We start from the raw sequence: 22168 nt of genomic DNA, 5'->3' as shown, positions 1-22168 counted from the left end.
CTTGCATTGATCTACGCAGAGTCACAAACTGCTGTGCTTTGTCGTTGTCGCTAATTAGGTCAACTAAGCTTGACTGAGACTTTTGTGTGAGCTTCTATGGTTGATTTCTGTTCCCAAGTGTCCTTCCAAGGCCCATACCAAAAAGGAAATTCTACCATGTCTTAGCGTTCTGATTTACATTCTATGTTCTTAGTGTCATCTTGGTTAGATGTGTCGGCTAAATAACTAAATGTAACTTAAGTAGGTATTTCAGTAGTTCTTATTTGACCGAAGATACCAGTGTAATGTGGTGACGACGTGGCAATGATTTGCTCGAGCTTTTTGCTTGTTCACAAATGGAGCTTGTGAATAATCAAAGGTTTGCGGTATGCAGATTCCTTCGTGGCTGAATCATGTCCATTAAACTACTGGTTTCAATTAGAGCATTAGATCGATTTTTCCGTAACCTGCGGTTCGTTTTGTTCAAGGTTCAGAACCGGGAGAGGTTTATTACGTTGAAACAAAGCACTCATCATCATTATTCTTTAAAGTCCATTTATAGGTGCTGTTTAGAACATATTTCCGAGAGGTTAAAACCTTTTTTGTTCTTTTTTGAAGCACTTTTAATTGCTTTACCTCATCTGGATGTTAAGTGCTTTTAATCTATTGCACATTGTTTTTCTGAAACACACTGACATAGTTTTGGACGGATCCTTCCAGCAACTGCAGTGATGTGCGGCCGCACCCTGCAACTGTCCACCACCTACAGCAACCCAAAGGTTTCTCCTGAGAGGGTCGGGCCGTCCCTCCTCCATCTGGATGCACTCAGCCCTGCTGAGCACCCAAATCCCCCTGGATCTACCGCCCGTCCAGATCTACTCTGGTTCCTCAACTTACCATGCCACCCAGAGGTGGCTGCTCTCTGTGGGACGTTGTGTTTAACAGTACTAGGCTCCTGATTTGAGAGCTTTGTGAGTCCATCAGACCTGGGCCTCTCAAAAGCTGTGCCCTCCACTTCCTGACATTAGATGTTCCGGTCAAACAAGCAGTAGCACCATCAACTGCTTCCAGAATGGGAATTAACCTTTCCTTCAGTTGCTGACTTTAGCAGCTTATAAAAAGAGCAGTTTGTCGGTGTAGGCCATGAGTAACGAACAGCCATGGACGATCTCCAGAAGGTTGCGGGTCAGTGTCGTTAAGATCTTAAGTCTTAAGTCATTTCACCGGTCAGTGGGCTGCGTAATAAGGGGTTGATGGGTCTGGATCGAGGCCGGCCTCAGGTGGAAGCTTAAGTAGAACAAGGTGCAAACGGACGTAGAGCACATTCTCCTCCCGTTAACAATCGCAATCCCATGCCGGGTCCCACGTCCCCACATCACGCTCCGGCTATCTGTCATAAAACACCATCAACACAATTATATTTAAGGTAGGATGGAGCCACTGGAGGGGAGGAACCCGTTCCTCTCTGTGAGAACGGCGCTCTCGGAGTCCTCTCCCTGGCTTGGTGAGAACGGTGTCCGTTGAACATGGATGAGAGCCACAGCGGAGGGGCGGATGCTGCTGACCCCTGGAGTGACTCGCGGCCGGGTAATTGTAGGTTTGCGATTTGGTGGGGAGCGCCACAGATAACTCAGCAGAGCCACATTAGAAACCATTGCAGGGACGGGTCTTTCTCGGGGGATACTGGATGCATTCCCAGGGCGGACAGAAACAGTTTCCATATTGGCATCTGGGGAAATCCCGATACATCTCATTAATAGTGTTTGTTTAATCATAGACACTGAGCCAAACCCTGTAATCTCATTGAGCCCAATTTATGAAGGGATTGTGGTGGTTGAAGATGAGATGATGTTAAGGTCGTAGGTCAAGCTGTATTATTGATAGCCCTTAAGCCAAGAGGAGTTAAACAGTGTTGAAAGTCAGTGGACAAATCACTGTGGGAAAGTGGGCAGGGGTGAGAGTCTTACTGCTGGACCATAAAGAGATAAACACCAACAGAAAGATGAGAGCGATTACCGAGAATGACGTTTTCGCATGTCTGGTAACCAAGTTGTCTGACGACCTCTACTGGCAAGACCCTTTCCCACCTCTATGGGGTTACTTTAACACGTTATCATCAGGTTATGTATCAAGGAACATGACCTAATGGGTTGATCAGATAGAGTCATCACCATAAACATCTAGGGGATGGGGAGAGGGAAAAGGCTGTGGTGAGGGTGCTTGACTCCCAGCTGAAAGGATGTGGGTTCAAACCCCACTGTGTCCACTTTCTACCTGTTGCTTTGGATAAAATTGCTGCTAAATGACAAGAGAGAGAGATAGGGGGAGATTTAGTAGAGATGGAATGAAGTGGGGGAGAGCAAGGGAGTTAGCGAGTTGGGGAGACTGAGGGAGTTGGCGAGTGAGGGAGAGAAGTGTGGGAGAGCGAGTGAGAGGGAAAGAGGGAAAGAACAAGGAATGGAGAAAGAAAAGGAGAGGGTGTGGGAGCAAGAGGGGGTGAAAGAAGGAGAGAGGGGGTAAGCGGGGGAGTGAGTAGGAAAGAGAGAGCAGGGGTAAGAAAGAGAGCGAGTCTTTCCCTTCTTTGTGACCTAATATATATATATAATGTCCAACAGGTGTGTGTCCCAGACGTTCTTAAAGCGTATGAGGTGACATCACGAGGGAAAGAAGGTTCAAGGGAAGGCAGGAGGGGGGGGGGGGATTATGGGATGGCAGATGATGTGTGCGGGGTATGTGTTCGTGTGCGGGGGCAAGTCAACACATCCTGGTGTTCTCCCTGGGAATGCGGACGGCTCACCTGCCCCGGAGCGTTTTGAAGCTGCCAGTGGGAGACAACTCTGTAGGGCAGGAAGAGGACCCGAGTGGGGCCATGCAGCCCGGCTCGTGATGATTACGTGTGTGTGGTTAGGAGCATGTGCCATGCCAAATGTGCATGTGTGTGTGTGGGTGCGTGCATGTGTACGTGTGGGTAACTCAGCCTGCAGAGATCAGGTTACTTGTGGTTCCGTCACATCGAGGGGTCGACTATCAAGAGAAACAAACCACCTGCCAGTCTGTCTGTCTGTCCGTGTGCCAGCCTGTCTGTCTGTCGCTCCGTCTGCCAGTCAGTATGTCAATCTGCCCGTCCCCCTGTTTGTCCGTCTGTCTGTCTTTCTGGCCTTTAGTCGGCCTGTCTGTTTGTTTCGGTCCGTCTGTCTGCCAGGAATACGTCGGTCTGTCATAAAACCACTCACTCTCTCTCACCCCATTGCGCTGTACTTTATGGAATGATTTTAAACCAGAAGGGTCTGTGCTCGGTGGCTCCCATAATATCCTGGAGTTGTTGTTGCTGTTAAGGAGAACTCCAGTGGCACCGCTGCGTTTAATTCGGAGCGTATCTGGAGCACATCGTTTGTACAATGCAGGGAGAGCCGTGCTGTGAGATCTGGCAAATGGTCGGGATTCTGATGGATGAGCAGCACGATAAAACAAGTTGGCCTCCAAAGCCTCGTCCTGTCAGATAGCAGAGCACAACAAACACACAGCAAGCACCAAATAAACAGCATACGCCACGCAGACGCTAGCCCCATCTGTCCGTCAGTCCCGGGCGGTAAAGAGCTGTGTTGAGCTACGACGTGTCCGTTTGTCTCATGCTAATAATGCTAATGTGGGCGTCTCGCAAGCCGAGGAGGCCAGACCGGAGATGAAGTGGTTCAAACCACCCGTTTACAATCAGACCTCCTGCTGATTGGGTGAGAGTGAGAGAAAGAAAGAGAGAGAAAGAGAGAGAGAGAGAGAGAGAGAGAGAGAGAGAGAGAGAGAGAGAGAGAGAGAGAGAGAGAGAGGGGAGGGAAGGGGAGAGAGAAAGAGAAGGAGAGGGGGAGGGAGAGGAGGGAATAGGAGAGAGAGAAAGAGGGAGATATGTTGAGGAAGAGAATAAATAAGTAAATAATTATTCAAAGACTTGCAGCTGCTTTTGATGATATAATAATCAGTTAATTCAGAATTAGACTAGATAACCCAGAGGGAAAGCTAATTAGCATGTTGTTTTTATTGAAATAGCGTGAGCATCATTAGAGCATCTGGTTCTTGCTCAACAGTCATAAAGTTAGCTTTATGATTGTGTTCTCACAACATTGGATACGTGCATGTACATGGCATGTTCGGCTGTACACACACACATCGACAGACGCTGCATGTTTAACGGGCTCCGTTTGGGACGGATGTTCTGGAATGTTCTGTGAAGAGACGCCAGGCATCGCCAGGTGCGCTAGCTTTAGCCGCGGTTAGCTCCTCATTTTCGGTTAGAAAGACAATAAAGATGAATGATGCTTTGACATCACACGCTTGTAAATCATACCTTTGACATCATCACTATGACTTTAAAACAAATCAAATGCAGACCACAGGAGACAATAACGGTTTTTAGTATTTTTCTTTGGAAAATAAGTTACGGTTTATGTTGCGGCTGATTTAAAGGTATTTGTCCGCGTTCTTCTAATATTCCACCAGATTGTTTTATGCCGTTGGCTTGCCTGTCGCTGAGTCGAAAACTACGTCATAAAATAAAAAATGCAAGCTAATATGATACAGGGCCTGAAACGGCTCCACAGCGCTTGTTTCGCCTAGCGGGGTGTACCGCTAAGAGAGGAGCGTTTTACACGCAAGAACACTTCAGATAAGCCAAGCGTCGTAGATCAACGGTGTGATCTCCCTCTTCCACTCCCTCGGGTCTCAGTGTGTCGTATCTAAACTCAGCAGTCGCCCCGGCGGACGTCTCCGTGGTTTTAAATGTGTGTCTGTTCTGATCCGGTCCATAAAGCAAAGCCAACAGATGGGAAGACATGCTCTGTTTGGGGAGGAGCAGGGGGCCACAGCACGGGATTGTTCTCACAGAGGCACCGTGTGGAGAGAGGGATGAGGTGCTGTAGGTGATGGAACCTGTCGATGGGTCCACAGATAAGCCCTGAGAGGCGTGGTGGACACGGATGTTAAACGCCTATTGCAGCAACGCTGACGAAAAAAAAACACCAATAAACGACAGTCCACACAGACGGGGAAGCATGTGGCTTGGTAGTAGATTGATGGACGCACACAGACACCCAACAAAGACTCATTCAGACACACAAGCAGGACGCATTCAGACACACAACCAGGCAGGGGCGGCCCCAGCACATTTGGCGCTCTAGGCGAGATTGTTGACGGGGGGGACGGGGGGGGGGGTATGGAGCGATTGTTGACGGGGGGGGGGGGTATGGGGCGATTGTTGACGGGGGGGGGGGGGGGGGGATGGAGCGATTGTTGACCGGGGGGGGGGTAATCTTATGTAGCCGATAAGATATATATATTTTTTTTTTCTCTAGATGGCGCTCTAGGCGGCCGCCTAACCCGCCTGTAGGGAAGGCCGCCCCTGCAACCAGGACACATTCAGAAACAAAACCAGGGCCGTGTTCCAATACCCGTACTTCCATGAGTACACTTAAAGGAAGTACTATCCGTACTCACTTGAGTACGTTAATTTTTCAGATGTGAGTGCTGTTCCAAATCGAGTAGCCGTGGTGCACTAACCGGAAATTATGATCACGACTCCTCCCCCACAATAAACATCCCGCTTTGAACGGTGAACTCTTTACGCCTAGCAGCTATAAAAAGCTATAAAAACTATAAAAAATACAAAATGACTCTATTCATACGGTTCATCTACGTCACGTTTTCTGGAACGCCGCCATTTGCACGACCGATCTCGCCAAGTATGGCCGCCCACACCGCTCATCTGAATACAAGAGAGAGACAGAGATATTATCGATTTTAGGCTCCGATCCTTATTTGTTATCCCTAGTTTTTTTTTAGTCCATTAGTATGCTTGCCTCAAATCAATCTTCATGACATATATATTTATTTAGTCAACCCCTCCCCATACAGTGGAGATATCTTGAAAGCGTTCAAGAGCTGGATGGGTGAAGGACGCTAAAGTGAGGCAAAGTTAAGTACTATATATTTGTGAGTTGTGAACTGTTTGTGGTGGGTTACTATCATTGATCGTTGAAATCAGTCATCAAATCATAGACGATAATTTCGCCGGGGACGCTTAGGACGAGTTATCTTCAAGATTCATGTTGTACCCACAACAAAACCCGATTATAATTATTATGGATTATTGATTATAATTATTATGGATTATTTTGGACAATGAATGAGGTATTAATACCAATACTCTTTGGCTGGAGCCTGGGACGATGTCAACATTGGGTATATGGAGCAGAACATAGTGGGTCATATGTCAACGTTTTTTGCATGCATTTTATTCATTAGTAAGCTACATATATGCCATCTTTCAGAACCTTTCATTACCTGCACTAAAGAGAATAAAAGAGTGCGGATAGTACGGGTATTGGAACACGGCACAGGACTCATTCAGACACACAACCAGGACGGATTCAGACACACAACCAGGATGCATTCAGACACACAACCAGGACACATTCAGACACACAACCAGGACACATTCAGAAACACAACCAGAATGGACGCAGACAACAGGATGGACGCAGACACACACAGCTCTTGAATAGCCTAAATTATCAGGGGCACTGCACCTGGATGATGTGGAGAAGACTTACATACAAATAGCCAAGAGACAAGGAGAGAGGGAGGGTTCAAACCCCGGGGGGACCAATCACCGTTCTCCCCGTGAGGAGGTTTTCTGCTCTGTTCTCCTCGTGAGGAGGTTCTCTGCTCTCCCCGTGAGGAGGTTCTCTGTTCTCCTCCCTGTTCTCCCCGTGAGGAGGTCCTCTGTTCTCCTCCCTGTTCTCCCCGTGAGGAGGTCCTCTGTTCTCCTCCCTGTTCTCCCCCCCTGAGGATGTTCTCTGTGCTGTCTCTGAGGTTGTGTGTTCTCTCCTCTCCCGGTTCAGTTCAAAGTTCAAACAGAACTGTCTCTGTGTTAACCCTACTATCAGGGTTCCCAAGGCAACAGACTTCTCCCTGTTCATCCCACACAGACAACCCATCAATCAATAGTAGGGATGGGCACGAGTAGTAAATTCCAAACTCGAGTGATCGAAGGAATTCCTCGAGGATCAATCGAGTACTCGTTTAATCAAATCTATTTTTAGAATGCAACGCATCTGCAGCAGGAATAGGCCTAATTATGAACGGCAATATTAACAACCAAACATGTAATGCTTATTCTCCATCAAAACAGTCAGAGTTATGAGAGTATTCATTATTTATTTTTGAAAACGTTCAAAACACATTTTCCTTACAAAAATAAATATGCGTCGCACAATTTAAATCACGTCGAACCAAGGCCTGTAACGGTTAAAAAAAAAAAAAAACGAAACAAGTAGCCTAACCATTGCAAATAATTTAAAGCTGCAAATAAAACAGCAGCAAATGGACTATGGAAATACTCAGCGTTGTGATCTTCTCTACACGGCCGGGATTACGGCTGCGTCTTGCGGCGGTGAAAATAGCCGACACACTTGGTTGCTGCGGGTCTGCTTTCCCGAACTAACCGTTGTCTCAGGAGCATATGTTGCCGCATAGTACTCTGGTAGCTCGATTTCGCTTGGCATATTTTACATTTCACCTTATGGTGATTTCACCTATTTCTTTAAAGCAGTGGTTTTCAAACTGTGGGGCGCGCCCCCCCTGGGGGGCGCCAGAGTTCTTCAGGGGGGGCGCGACGTGAGAAAAAAATAAACCCGAAAAAAAAACTGAAAGTCGATGATTCAAATCATCAGTCGTATTTCAACTGTAGAAGTAACGTAACTAAATCAATTTTCAACCGTTTATCTTCGTGCAAACCATTTAACAAATCTACACACTTGTATCTTCAATAATATTTAAACAGAATTTCGATATCATTTAAAATTTCTTCAGAATCACAGTTTTAGTTTCATATCGCTTCGTTTTCAGCTGTTTTCATTGAAGACGTCAGCCCATTGTGATACACCTACTTCTAGACATCGTAACTCATTCATTTTTCAACCCTTTACCATCGTTAAAACCATTAAACAAATCTACACACTTGTATCTTCAATACTATCGAAACGGAATTTTTATAGCATTAATATTTTTTTCAGAATCGCAGTTTTAGTTTCAAACCGGCATCGTTTTCAGTTGCTTATAATAATTGAGGTCACCATAGCAACGCCGGTAAACAAACCCCGCCGAATAGTCGAATCTCTGGACTGAAAAGGCAGATCTGATTCGACTCTGAAAATTCAGAGTCGGGGACCCTGAATGAATCTGTGTAAACTGGTTTACAGTTTACACAGATTAAGATGTTCAAATTTATTTAAAAAAGGTAAGCTAAAACATGCTTAAGCCTGCCACACACATAAAGATTTTATAAATCTCAACCGATTTTTTATCTGTGGAGACCCCACACATTAAGATTACATTAACAGTTTTGATCGTATTGTGTGTGGTGTCCTGCGATATTCCAAACACAGCACACCACACACATAAAGATTTGTCTTCAGACGCACTAGAATCTTGTCCCTCAAGCAAGAAATCTCGCGTGAACAAACGTGATCTGACGTAGTACTCTGACTGACCTGTGGGGGCAGTCACACCAAAAATAGTCATTGAACTAACTACAAGAAGAAGTGAAGAAGAGCGAGTGTAAACCGGTGTAAACTCATGGAGGACCAGCTGGATACCGACTGCATGATGGTGGTTTTGGGATTAATCCTAACTGAAAAATCCCTTAACTTTAACTGTCTTCGCCATATTGGTGGTATTCAGGGATATCGTAGCCATGGAGATAGCTCGTTATAATTCCGTGTTCAGTCAGCTCGCTCTTTATTGGTTAAATTCAATATTACGTCACGTTGGAGACTCCCGATTGTCGGCTTCCCCCCCACACAAGACGTTTGACACCATAACGTTCTCCGCCGATAATCTTAAATATTGAACATGTTTAATACTTACGATTATCGGCGCCGACTGATTTCGGAGCCGATTGTCGGCCGAATTTCACTCTTAACACACCACACACTACAAGAGAATCTTATAAAATAATCTTAAGAGCTTAAGATAATCGGGCGATGTCTGTCCGTGATCGGAAGGGGGAAAATCGGGGCAAAATCAGCCCGATTATCTTTATGTGTGTGGCCGGCTTAAGATAAAGTTGTTAAATTGTGTTAAGAAATATGTTTAAAAACGCATGTTGTAATGTTTCAGAAATATGTTTAAAATATGTTTCAAAAATATGTTTCAAATGTTTTAAAATTATGATCAGAGATGTTTAAAATGTGTAAAATAATTAAGATAGCTTTCAAAACACAGGTATTTAGAACTTTTTTTTTTGGGGAGGGGGGGGGGGGGGGCTCAGCTAAAAAAAATTCTCTGAGAGGGGGCTCACTCTCTCACACTTTGAAAACCCCTGCTTTAAAGTATTTCAATTCTTCGCTGCGCTTTGCTTTAACCGCCATCTCTTAACTTTTTGAATTCTGGCGTGCCTGCACACGGAACGGCACGCCCCACACATAAATTTGATGCATTTCATTTGCTTTGTGCCCACGGCATGCGTTAGTGGCGCCGCACAGAAAATGTGTACATTTTAAAAAAAACTTTATTTGTGTGTGTATATGCAAACTCGAGTTTGCCTGTCCACCAACCGAGTTCATTTGTAACGAGGAGTACTCGAGTAATCAATTCCTCACGCCCATCCCTAATCAATAGTGATCAACAGTGATCGGTTGGACAGCCCACTGTAGGGAGAAGAGAACTGCGGGGGTCGAGTGGGGGGTGGTGAGTCAGGAGTATTCAGATGGACCAGACAGTTCATGTGGTCCCGCCTGCTCCAGGAACGAAGGGTGACCTCAGCTTCCCCACCACATCCTTCACATGATGTGGTGGATGTTGGACAGGAGCTCAGACGAGACATGGGGCCCGTTTCAGAAAGCAGGTTTAGTGAAAACTCTGAGTTAGTTAACCCTGAGATGAGGGAAACTCTGGTTTTTCAGTTTCACAAAGCCAGTTCAGCTTTACTCTGAGTCAGTTACCCTGGCAACATACTCCGTGAACCTAACCTGCTCGCTGGCAGGTTTTCTTCAACTAACCCCGAGTTTCTCCTGCTCTTAAGTTGAAGCCTGCAGACTGAAGGCAGTGGCAGACATGGCGTGTCCTTTTATTGAAGAGCCAGTTGATGTCGAGGCGCAGATACTTGGATGTTTTATCATTCCCTGATGAGTAGCTACCTGTTTGAGCGTTTCCATTTCTCTGCATCATCAATAAATTATATAAACAATATTCTCAGCCCTCACATCGCTCACATGACACATCGTGGACACGCTCTCAGTTCCGAGCAAATTCTTTGTATTGCACTTCGTTTTTCTGCCAACGGCAGTTTTTTGTATAACGTCGGTGATGCAGAGCATGTGTCCAATGCAACTGTCTGTCGGGCTGTCCGAAATGTGACACTTGCACTGAAACGGCTACTATGCACGTTTGTAGTGTTCCCAAGTCACAGACCCACAAGACTTCTCAAAGAAGAGTTCCACAGAATTGCAGGTATCAGTCTAAGCAGTAATTCATTTATGTCATAAAGCTTTGAGACTTGAAGCACTAATCAGTCAATTTGATATATTTTAGGGTTTCCAGGTGTGATTGGCTGCATAGATGGCACTCACATTCCTATCATAGCTCCTTCAATAAATGAAGGAGATTATGTGAATAGGAAATCTGTCCACAGCATTAATGTACAGGTAGGCCTAAATAATAGCCTTTAACATTCCAAATGAAATATGCTTCACTATACAGCTAATTACTGTTCTCCACTGTGAAGATCATATGTGACGCAGCCCACATGATAAATAATGTGGAAGCGAAGTGGCCTGGGTCTATGTATGACTCACGAATGTTTCGTGAGTCTACACTGAGTGCCAGATTTGCCCGTGGTGAGTTTATATATATATAGTTTATATATCCAGTATATAGTTATATCCTATGATCAATATTTTGTTTCCTCCTATTACAACTGAAACAATAAAGTGTATCTTGTATTATCATAGGAGAGTTTGATGGTTATCTACTCGGAGACAGAGGGTACCCCTGCCAGCGCTATCTGCTGACCCCTTACCCTGACCCTGACCCTTGCCCACAGCAACACTACAACTTGGCTCACTGCAGGACACGAGCCAGAGTGGAGATGACCATCGGCATACTCAAGGCCCGGTTCCAGTGCCTTCGTAGGCTCAGGGTCACCCCGGAAAGGGCTTGTGACATTATAGTGGCATGTTTGGTTCTCCACAACATTGCCACTATTAGAGGAGAACAATGTCCTACTCTTTCCCCGAATGATCCAGATAATAATCCTGACCCCCTGCTGATGCACGAGATGGAAGAGCTGTTAGAGACATGATATGCTTCAATCATTTCTAACTGACTGCCTTTTTTCTGTTGGCTATAATGGAGGTCAAATTTTAAGATAACCAGAAAACACAAATTTGGAGACTTGTATGTATAAAAGGCATTTAGGTGTTGCTTTCATATAGACAATATTAAATACTGGCAGTGTTGGGATTTTTCTTTGTTTAGCAGATTTCCCTAATTACTTAAATATATCCATCACATGTTGAATGCAGCCACTAAATGCTGTTTAATGAGGGCAGGCTAAACAACATCACAATTGCTTGTACTTAAATTATACCTTATCTGTTTGAACTACATTGTTATATTTCATTTTTAGTTGCAGCCAAGTCCGTTTGGGGCCTGTTGGGTTGCATATTTTTCCACGCGAGCTCCCGCTTTTTGGCTGCTGCCATAGTATTGCTTTTTAGTAAAACGATATGCTCGCTTTCTGCATATGCAGTCATTAAGATTTGCAACTCCGCTGGGGAGAAGTAGGAGGATCGAGGCTTGTTAGTACTTGTTGCCATGGTGAATCATGTTATCTGTGTTCCATTGATGAGGGCTTTTTATATCCTCATGCACGAGCTTCACTCAGAGTTACCTTGACTCAGAGTTGATTGAACTAAGCGTTATCACCTGTTCTGAAACCAGAGTTGGTCAACCTAGAGTTAAGGATTTAACTTAGAGTTTGTTGAACCTGCTTTCTGAAACGGGCCCATGGACACTCTGACACGGAATCTCCACACAGATGTAGACCGGAGGGGTGTTCCACGAACGGAGGTTGAACTCTAGGTTGATTGACCCTGTGCCGACCAACCCAGAGATTTCGGTTCCACAGCAGCGGTTACGCATTAGTTCAATCAACTCGGGGTTGGTTAACACAGGGTTGTGCGCGTCCACGCCAAACTTAAAAAGACGTGATGTATGGATCATGGAAACCCTGATCGATATGGCGAAACGGGCCGCTTATTTCAATGAAATGGAACTCCAGGTTCTCCTGGAGAGCTATGACGAGGAGAAGGACATTATCACAAGAAAAGGGAACGCTAAAACCTCTGGAACCCGGAGAACCAAAGCCTGGCAGCGGATCGCAGACCGCGTAAATGCGTTAGTTACACGTCAAAAGCATGATCCTTAATATTTGAGCCATGAGTATATAAATATCCCAGTTAAGCATTCTTAAAGATCCTACCACATAACCCCTTTCTTCTCAAACAATATGTACTCCGATTGCTTCCAAGCGGTCAGAGGATCACGTATAAAAATGAAGTATAAAAAACATACAAACTGGTAAGCTTTTCCCACCATCGTATTGGTATAAATTTAAATAAGCCCTTTTTTTAAGCCAATCGTGAAAAGGCCGACAGTCGGCAGACTGGATCTGGCCCTCAAATTGTCTTGACCCCGGTGGAGGAGCTGTTAATAAACATAAATTCAGGGCGCCCTGGCATGGAGGGGGTACCTGGAGGTACCTACCACCTCAGAGAGTCATGGGCCATACCCCACACTGGTTGAATGTAGGTTTTTGTGTTTTCTTGTATTTTAGATTTTTTTTGCCTTCGAAGTAACACATGCAAACCGTGTGCTTGCCACAGCGCATACTATTCCAAATGTTTCTTTTTTTGGTAACTGGGTAGAAAACCTAAAAGTGACAATTCATCAACTTCACAGATCAAGATGGATCAGTGCTTGTAATGAAGCCGCCGGCTAAGATCGAACATTCTCCAGTGGATGCAAGTCCGTTAGGACTATTTTATACTTTATGTTTTAAATGCGTCTCGGCATAGTACTCAGGCAATATTTCTCTTTGTATGATAGGAGTCCGATACAAATCTTGGATGGGTCATCTGAAACGACTGTGATGTGCTCAGCATCTCCAGCATTATAGCCTAGATAAAACTACCATTTGAAAAAAACGGAGGGCTACGCAAATAGTCTGGAGTGAACTGAGGCCAGGGGCCTCATGTACTAAGGTTGCGTACGCACCAAAACGTGGCGTACGTCCTTTTCCACGCTCACGTTCAGATGTACAAAACGTGAAATGACCATAAAAATGTGCGGTCCCCACGCCAGCTCCAGAGCTGTTGTACGCACGTTTCTACAGCTATTGTTCCTTTGGCGACACTTAGAGGTGACGCTGGGAAACTGGGAAAAAAGGTGAAAACCATGACTCATCAGAGTGATTTGCACATCAGAGACACACTAATGAACGATTAACACACCTTGCAATTATATGGGTGGCTATAAAAGCATGCGCAATGGATGAAGAAAATTGTTTTAAAAATGGCTGCGTTAGCGTTGTTAGAGGACATCGCAAATGGTCAAATCCGAAGGGAACGTATATTTAGGGAACGCGAGGACTTACTCGCAAATGATGATGATTAGCTCATGAACACCACTAGTTTCTGGCTACGCCACTGGTGTCACCGATCAAAGCGGCCACTCTCAAATCGAAGGGGGAGAGTTCCCCCACTCCCGTCCCCCCTCCTGTTGCGGTCACGCTTCGGCGGTGGGCAGAAACCCTCCGCTTCACCTCCACCTTGAGGTCTGACCACTTTTTTTTAATTTCAGAGTGTGTGCGCTGCTGAGACCCCACTGCATTGACGGCCTCGCAAACACGCTCCCACTCACTTCTCTCTTGTTTTGCATTTATCCCTGTTGACAGGGTTCCAAATAGCATATGCTTGCGCATTTCTACCTCGTGTAGCAAAATCTCGAGCGCGGACTCCGTGAAGTTTCGTTTTTTGCCTCTGTTCATGGTGCCAGGTGATCGGATTAAGAGGTGAATCTCAGGTCCAGAGGCCTATTTAAATGAAATTGCATATTTAAATGAGGGCGTGGACAGGGAGGAGTTTGGCACCTCGGCATGTGCGCTCAATTCCACGTTGATTGAGATGTACAAAAGAAACGTGCTTGGATCCATGCGTTCGCACACTTTGATACATCTGAATTTATTTGTGCGTAAGACAGTTTCTGGTTTTTGGCGTACGCCAAGTTTCAGTATGAAATCCACGCAAGTCTTAGTACATGAGGCCCCAGGTCCTCGATTGGTAGTGTTGGCTATGTGAGGCTATTTAAATATATTAAAGATTTGCGCGAGAATCTATATCTCTCCACTCCAGCAAAAAGTCATCCAATATGCCAAGATGTCGAGCCGTGGACTTATCAATCGCTCCCGGTGGATTGCACGTATAATTTGCGCTCTGATATCAGCAGTTCTCTCATCAAAAGGGCATGCCATTGTGAACACATGAAATCTGCGGTGAACGCCGGTTGAAATACCCAAAACCGGGTTATGTTTCAAACTTAACCTGCGCAAAACCTGGTCCGACCAGGTTTGATTCAGAGCATATGTTCAGTAGGGCCAAGCTCTTCGAGTGGCCAACGACGTGCGTCGCGACCTAGGTCGCATTGGTCGCGACGTAGGTCGCATTGGTCGCTGTGTTGGTCGCTCGTCTGGCTGCCGTTTTCTCATCTGGCTCGGTCTCTCAAAGTCTATGGGCGGTCCTTAATCAGTTAATTTGCATGTTATTAACGGGTTTTTTGCGACAGTTGAAGTACCAGAAAGCCATGCTCTCTGGCGAAAGCTACCTACAGCTCTTTATTGCTAATATTGTTTTAATATTTTTATATTGAAGTACAGTTTAAAATGATGAAATCGTTGGTCTATCAGTATCAATAAAATACATAAGTTGTAATTTGGGGCGTATTCAAATAATTTATTTAATTGTATTTTATATCTTATATAGCCTATATATTTGTTTTGTTAAATGTCATTGAGCCTAATAAGGTATATTATGCACAAAGTTCTTCGTTATAGAGCGATAGGCTATACTTTAATATAAGAGGAATAGTTTGAAATCAATGCTACAGTGGCGCAAGCTGTGGTACAAGTGGTAGTGACGCTAAGTTATTGATCCTGAAGGCCGGTGTTCTATTCTCTCCACGGACTGATTCATTTTTGCTCTTTTAGTCAAACTTATTGACGCAATCGGCCTCTTTCATTTAACATCTTTGTATGATTTAGTACGATGGTATGGTATGATAATTATATGACGGGCTGCGACGCTGGCTGGTATCGGCTGGCTAGCTGCGACGACAGGCCAGCCGCGCTGGCTGCCACTGGCCGCGCTGGCTGCCACTGGCCGCGCTGGCTGCCACTGGCCGCGCTGGCTGCCACTGGCCGCGCTGGCTGCCACTGGCCGCGCTGGTATGGAAAGCCAAGAAGGCCACAATCCGGACCTAGATTGGCGCGGTAAAAGTGCAAAACCGTACGGAATCCGTACGGTTTCCGTACGGATCCGTACGGCTTCCGTACGGTTTGGCAAGAATTCCGTACGGATTCCGTACGGTTTTGAATGACTAATAGCCGCGGCTATTAGTCATTCACTCCGGCTATTAGTTATTCACTCCGGCTATTAGGTATGCAGAACGAGCCCCTCCCCTTCTTTGCTTGACCACTAAGTTGAAGAGAAAGACCAGACTAAAGTAACGCATTGTCGAAACTAGAGCTGCAGTGCCTCCATGTTTCGCCGTAACATAAGGCTGTGTTGTCTTTACTAGTTTCACTACAATGTAATGACCACCACTAGCTAGTGGAAAATATTTTTGTGTCTAGTACAGTGATATATTTGTTAGGCTATATATTGAGATGGCAGTCCCTCATCCCCAGATTGTTCGCGATATGCAGTAGCCAGCTCGGCCATAACATTACAATTTCATGGATGCAAGCAAGCCAAGACAATCGATCTATATCTATAGCCTACATGACAAAACACACACACACACACACACACACACACACACACACACACACACACACACACACACACATTAAGCACACTGGTAAAGCAATAGGAGCCTGCATTGGCTAAAGTTGTTGGGATGCACCTTATTTTATAACAGGGAGGGGCAAAGTTGTGCATTACAATGCAAACACGACAATAATTGGCACCGTTCTTGCGCACTCAGAAGAACATGAACTGAATAAATGCCAGGTATATAGCATATCGGAGACGGGTACACAATCAGTGCATTTGCAAATGAGAGCCTGCAGTAGGTCCGATCTTGTGACATTATTTAACCATCCATCTACAGCTAATACGATCAGACAGATACATCATTGATCACATAAAAGCCCACAACAAGCCCAACATCACCACGGCAGGTGCGCTCTCTCACGCACATTCACACAATCACTCCAACTTCTCCAACTCCAAGGCAAGGCTGTTACACTAAGACCACAAACAACCACAACTAACCAGCCTACATATCCACAATAATGCACAACAATCAGTTCTATACATTGCGTCTATCTTCTGTTTGGTGCACATGGCTCATTTGCATAGTTTGCACCGGACTGTCGGCTCCGCTTGTCAAAAAAATAGAACGTATTTGTGAATAAATGCTTTGAATTCGCTAAAATGGTCCCTGCCAGTGTTTTTCTATTCTGATGTTTGTGGATGAATCTTTCAGCTACAGCTTTGTTACATTTCCTTGCGATGGTTTGCTAGTTTAACTATACAGCAATAAATCAAATGATGTAAGATGATGTGATTTTAAAAACATCAGCGTGAGTCACGCTGATTACAGGTGTTTTTAAAATGCGTATACGGCTCTCACATGACAGCCACGCAACGGACACATCATCTTACATCATTTGATTTATTGCTGTATAGTTAAACTAGCAAACCATCGCAAGGAAATGTAACAAAGCTGTAGCTGAAAGATTCATCCACAAACATCAGAATAGAAAAACACTGGAAGGGACCATTTTAGCGCATAATGACTACTGCTGACAACACCCGATCCCGAACAGTTGAACCTCTGAATTGATCCTGAAAGCCTATATGTCCTAGAATAATTCATTTGTATTCCGTTTTAGGCCATCTCACTAAAGGTCACTTAAATTTAGCCTATTCAAGCTCACCAAGTCCAGTATTCAGAATTCAAAGCATTTATTCACAAATACGTTCTATTTTTTTGACAAGCGGAGCCGACAGTCCGGTGCAAACTATGCAAATTAGCCATGTGCACCAAACAGAAGATAGACGCAATGTATAGAACTGATTGTTGTGCATTATTGTGGATATGTAGGCTGGTTAGTTGTGGTTGTTTGTGGTCTTAGTGTAACAGCCTTGCCTTGGAGTTGGAGAAGTTGGAGTGATTGTGTGAATGTGCGTGAGAGAGCGCACCTGCCGTGGTGATGTTGGGCTTGTTGTGGGCTTTTATGTGATCAATGATGTATCTGTCTGATCGTATTAGCTGTAGATGGATGGTTAAATAATGTCACAAGATCGGACCTACTGCAGGCTCTCATTTGCAAATGCACTGATTGTGTACCCGTCTCCGATATGCTATATACCTGGCATTTATTCAGTTCATGTTCTTCTGAGTGCGCAAGAACGGTGCCAATTATTGTCGTGTTTGCATTGTAATGCACAACTTTGCCCCTCCCTGTTATAAAATAAGGTGCATCACAACAACTTTAGCCAATGCAGGCTCCTATTGCTTTACCAGTGTGCTTAATATATGTGTGTGTGTGTGTGTGTGTGTGTGTGTGTGTGTGTGTGTGTGTGTGTGTGTGTGTGTGTGTGTGTGTGTGTGTGTGTGTGTGTGTGTGTGTGTGTGTGTGTGTGTGTCTGCGTGTTGTCATGTAGGCTATAGATATAGATCGATTGTCTTGGCTTGCTTGCATCCATGAAATATTGTAATGTTATGGCCGAGCTGGCTACTGCATATCGCGAACAATCTGGGGATGAGGGACTGCCATCTCAATATATAGCCTAACATATACAAATATATCACTGTACTAGACACAAATATATTTTCCACTAGCTAGTGGTGGTCATTACATTGTAGTGAAACTCGTAAAGACAACACAGCCTTATGTTACGGCGAAACATGGAGGCACTGCAGCTCTAGTTTCGACAATGCGTTACTTTAGTCTGGTCTTTCTCTTCACTGATTGGTTAGACAGCCTTCAAACTTAGTGGTCAAGCAAGGAAGGGGAGGGGCTCGTTCTGCATACCTAATAGCCGGAGTGAATAACTAATAGCCGGAGTGAATGACTAATGCTACGGCCACACCAAACGCGTTGCTCGCGTTAGGGGCGTTGAAAATCGGCATTTTTGCATAGGGAACCATTGGTTTAGGCGCGGTACACGCGTTGAAGCGTTGAAGCGTTGCGTTGGGGGCGTTAGGCGCGGCAGTTGCACGTAATTACGCACGTAAACGCAGCAACGCGCCCATCGCACCAACGCCCGGAGTTCAGAAAATTGAACTTTCAACGCTCCAACGCGTGACGCTTAGCCGTGGTAGCCAATCAGCGTGGAGCTTGACCCGACGTCACTGGCAGAGAGTAGTGAGCTTGCACAGAAGCATACGGCCGACATCTTCCTTTTTTCTGGGTGGAAATAGTAACATAGTTACGCCATTAAATGCGTTTATGGAAACATTTCTAGCGAGAAATGTGCATTTTACTTTCATAATGTTCGCTCGGTGAATGTGAAGGATGTTTGGTTTGATAGTTATGACGAAGAGGGAACGCTCCGTTCACTTGCATGGACAGAGTCTCTGGTTGCTAAGCAACCTCAACGTCTTGGCGGACTGCTTCTCTGCTGATCAACACTACGAATGCTGGAAACACACCAGACACACCATGTGAAGTTATTTAACCCGATTATTGTTATTTATATCCGAGATTATTTAATCTAACCCGATCTAAACTCTATCACCCAAACACGGCGGCGTTTGGGTTTCCTACCTCGGACTCCAGCGCAGCCACTGCCGACATTTTTCTTTATTCTGGGTGGAAATAGTTACATAGTTACGCCATTAAATGCGTTTATGGAAGCATTTTTAGCGAGAAATGTGCATTTTACTTTCATAATGTTCGCTCAGTGAATGTGAAGGATGTTTGGTTTGATAGTTATGACGAAGAGGGAACGCTCCGTTCACTTGCATGGACATGGACTCATCTAGCTGCGTTGACGCGTTGGAAGCGTTGAACCACCACACACTGGTCAAGCGTCAGGTTAGGCGCGGTACTCGCGTTGTCCAACGCGAGTAACGCGGTTGGTGTGGCCGCACCTTAATGCTACGGCCACACCAAACGCGTTGCTCGCGTTAGGGGCGTTGAAAATCGGCATTTTTGCATAGGGAACCATTGGTTTAGGCGCGGTACACGCGTTGAAGCGTTGAAGCGTTGCGTTGGGGGCGTTAGGCGCGGCAGTTGCACGTAATTACGCACGTAAACGCAGCAACGCGCCCATCGCACCAACGCCCGGAGTTCAGAAAATTGAACTTTCAACGCTCCAACGCGTGACGCTTAGCCGTGGTAGCCAATCAGCGTGGAGCTTGACCCGACGTCACTGGCAGAGAGTAGTGAGCTTGCACAGAAGCATACGGCCGACATCTTCCTTTTTTCTGGGTGGAAATAGTAACATAGTTACGCCATTAAATGCGTTTATGGAAACATTTCTAGCGAGAAATGTGCATTTTACTTTCATAATGTTCGCTCGGTGAATGTGAAGGATGTTTGGTTTGATAGTTATGACGAAGAGGGAACGCTCCGTTCACTTGCATGGACAGAGTCTCTGGTTGCTAAGCAACCTCAACGTCTTGGCGGACTGCTTCTCTGCTGATCAACACTACGAATGCTGGAAACACACCAGACACACCATGTGAAGTTATTTAACCCGATTATTGTTATTTATATCCGAGATTATTTAATCTAACCCGATCTAAACTCTATCACCCAAACACGGCGGCGTTTGGGTTTCCTACCTCGGACTCCAGCGCAGCCACTGCCGACATTTTTCTTTATTCTGGGTGGAAATAGTTACATAGTTACGCCATTAAATGCGTTTATGGAAGCATTTTTAGCGAGAAATGTGCATTTTACTTTCATAATGTTCGCTCAGTGAATGTGAAGGATGTTTGGTTTGATAGTTATGACGAAGAGGGAACGCTCCGTTCACTTGCATGGACATGGACTCATCTAGCTGCGTTGGCGCGTTGACGCGTTGGAAGCGTTGAACCACCACACACTGGTCAAGCGTCAGGTTAGGCGCGTTACTCGCGTTGTCCAACGCGAGTAACGCGGTTGGTGTGGCCGCACCTTAATAGCCGCGGCTATTAGTCATTCAAAACCGTACGGAATCCTTGCCAAATCGTACGGAAACCGTACGGAATCCGTACGGTTTTGCACTTTTACCGCGCCAATCTAGGTCCGGATTGTGGCCTTCTTGGCTTTCCATAAGTGGCAGCCAGCGCGGCTGGCCTGTCGTCGCAGCTAGCCAGCCGATACCAGCCAGGCGTTGCTGCCCGTCATTACGTCGTATGATTATCATACCATCGTACTAAATCATACAAAAATGTTCAAATGAAAGAGACCGATTACGATTACGAGTTTGAGTAAAATGGCAAATATATACCTGTTCGTGATGAGTATCGAACAGCCATTGGGATGATTACCAAACTAGGGCCAGTAGCCTACCACTTGTACCACTGTGCCAATGACTTTTTGTCGTTGTACTTTTATTAAACTATATAACTCTATAACGAAGAACTTTGTAGGCCTACCTATACTTTATCAGGCTTAATGATATTTAACAAAAGAAATAGGCTATGTATAATTTCGAAAATACATTATTTCAATATGCCCCAAATTACAACTAATATATCACTCTATAACGAAGTGCTTTGTGCATAATATACCTTATTAGGCTTAATGAAATTTAACAAAACAAATATATAGGCTATATATAAGATATAAAATTCATTATTTGACTGATAGACTGATAGACCAACGATTTTATCATTTTAAACTGTACTTCAATATAGAAATATTAAAACAATATTAGCAATAAAGAGCTGTAGGTAGCTTTCGCCCTTTCTGGTACTTCAACTGTCGCAAAAAAAACCGTTAATAACATGCAAATTAACTGATTAAGGACCGCCCATAGACTTTGAGCGACCGAGCCAGCCAGCGACCAAAACGGCAGCCAGACGAGAAAACGGCAGCCAGACGTGCGACCAACACAGCGACCAAAGCGACCTACGTCGCGACCAATGGGACCTACGTCGCGACCAATGCGACCTAGGTCGCGACGCACGTCGTTGGCCACTCAGACCGTGATCCTTTTGGAACGGAAAACCTAGGGTTACAGCAAACCCTGGGTTAACTTACCCGGTTATGTGATAAAACCGGCTTTGTGGAACACCCCACGGGTGGGGTGCACACGGGGAGGCCTCCACAGGTGTGTATGCTTGTGTGTGTGTGTGTGTGTGTGTGTGTGTGTGTGTGTGTGTGTGTGTGTGTGTGTGTGTGTGTGTGTGTGTGTGTGTGTGTGTGTGTGTGTGTGTGTGTGTGTGTGTGTGTGTGTGTGTGTGTGCCCTTTTTCAGGTAGCTGGTTTTGAGGCAACCCCGAGTTTGTTTGCTCTGAGTTAGTGGAAACTCTGGGGTTTCCGTTTCAGGTAGCAGGTTCAGCGCAACCGAGAGTTAGTTACTGCGGCAACATACGCCGTGGACCTAACCTGCTCGGGAGGTGGTTAGACCTACTCTGAGTTTGTTGTCTATAAGGCTGAAGGCAGCTCTCCGACAGAAGGAAGTGTTAGAAATGGCATGTCCTTTTCTACGAGAGCCTGTGGACGTAGAGGCTGCGATCCTCAGAAGGAATCTCCGTGAGGAACGATTATTAAGACCCCGGTTGGATATACTTTATTTTCCTGATAATTTTCTTCACGAGCGCTATCGTTTTTCAGCGCAATCTATCATTTATTTAGACCACCTTCTCAGCCCCCATGTTAACTGTCAAACGCACCGGGGGCATGCTTTAAGTTTATT

Source organism: Gadus morhua, chromosome 10 (genome assembly GCF_902167405.1).
Source record: "Gadus morhua chromosome 10, gadMor3.0, whole genome shotgun sequence".
Taxonomy (NCBI): domain Eukaryota; kingdom Metazoa; phylum Chordata; class Actinopteri; order Gadiformes; family Gadidae; genus Gadus; species Gadus morhua.
This window is presented reverse-complemented; position numbering follows the sequence as displayed.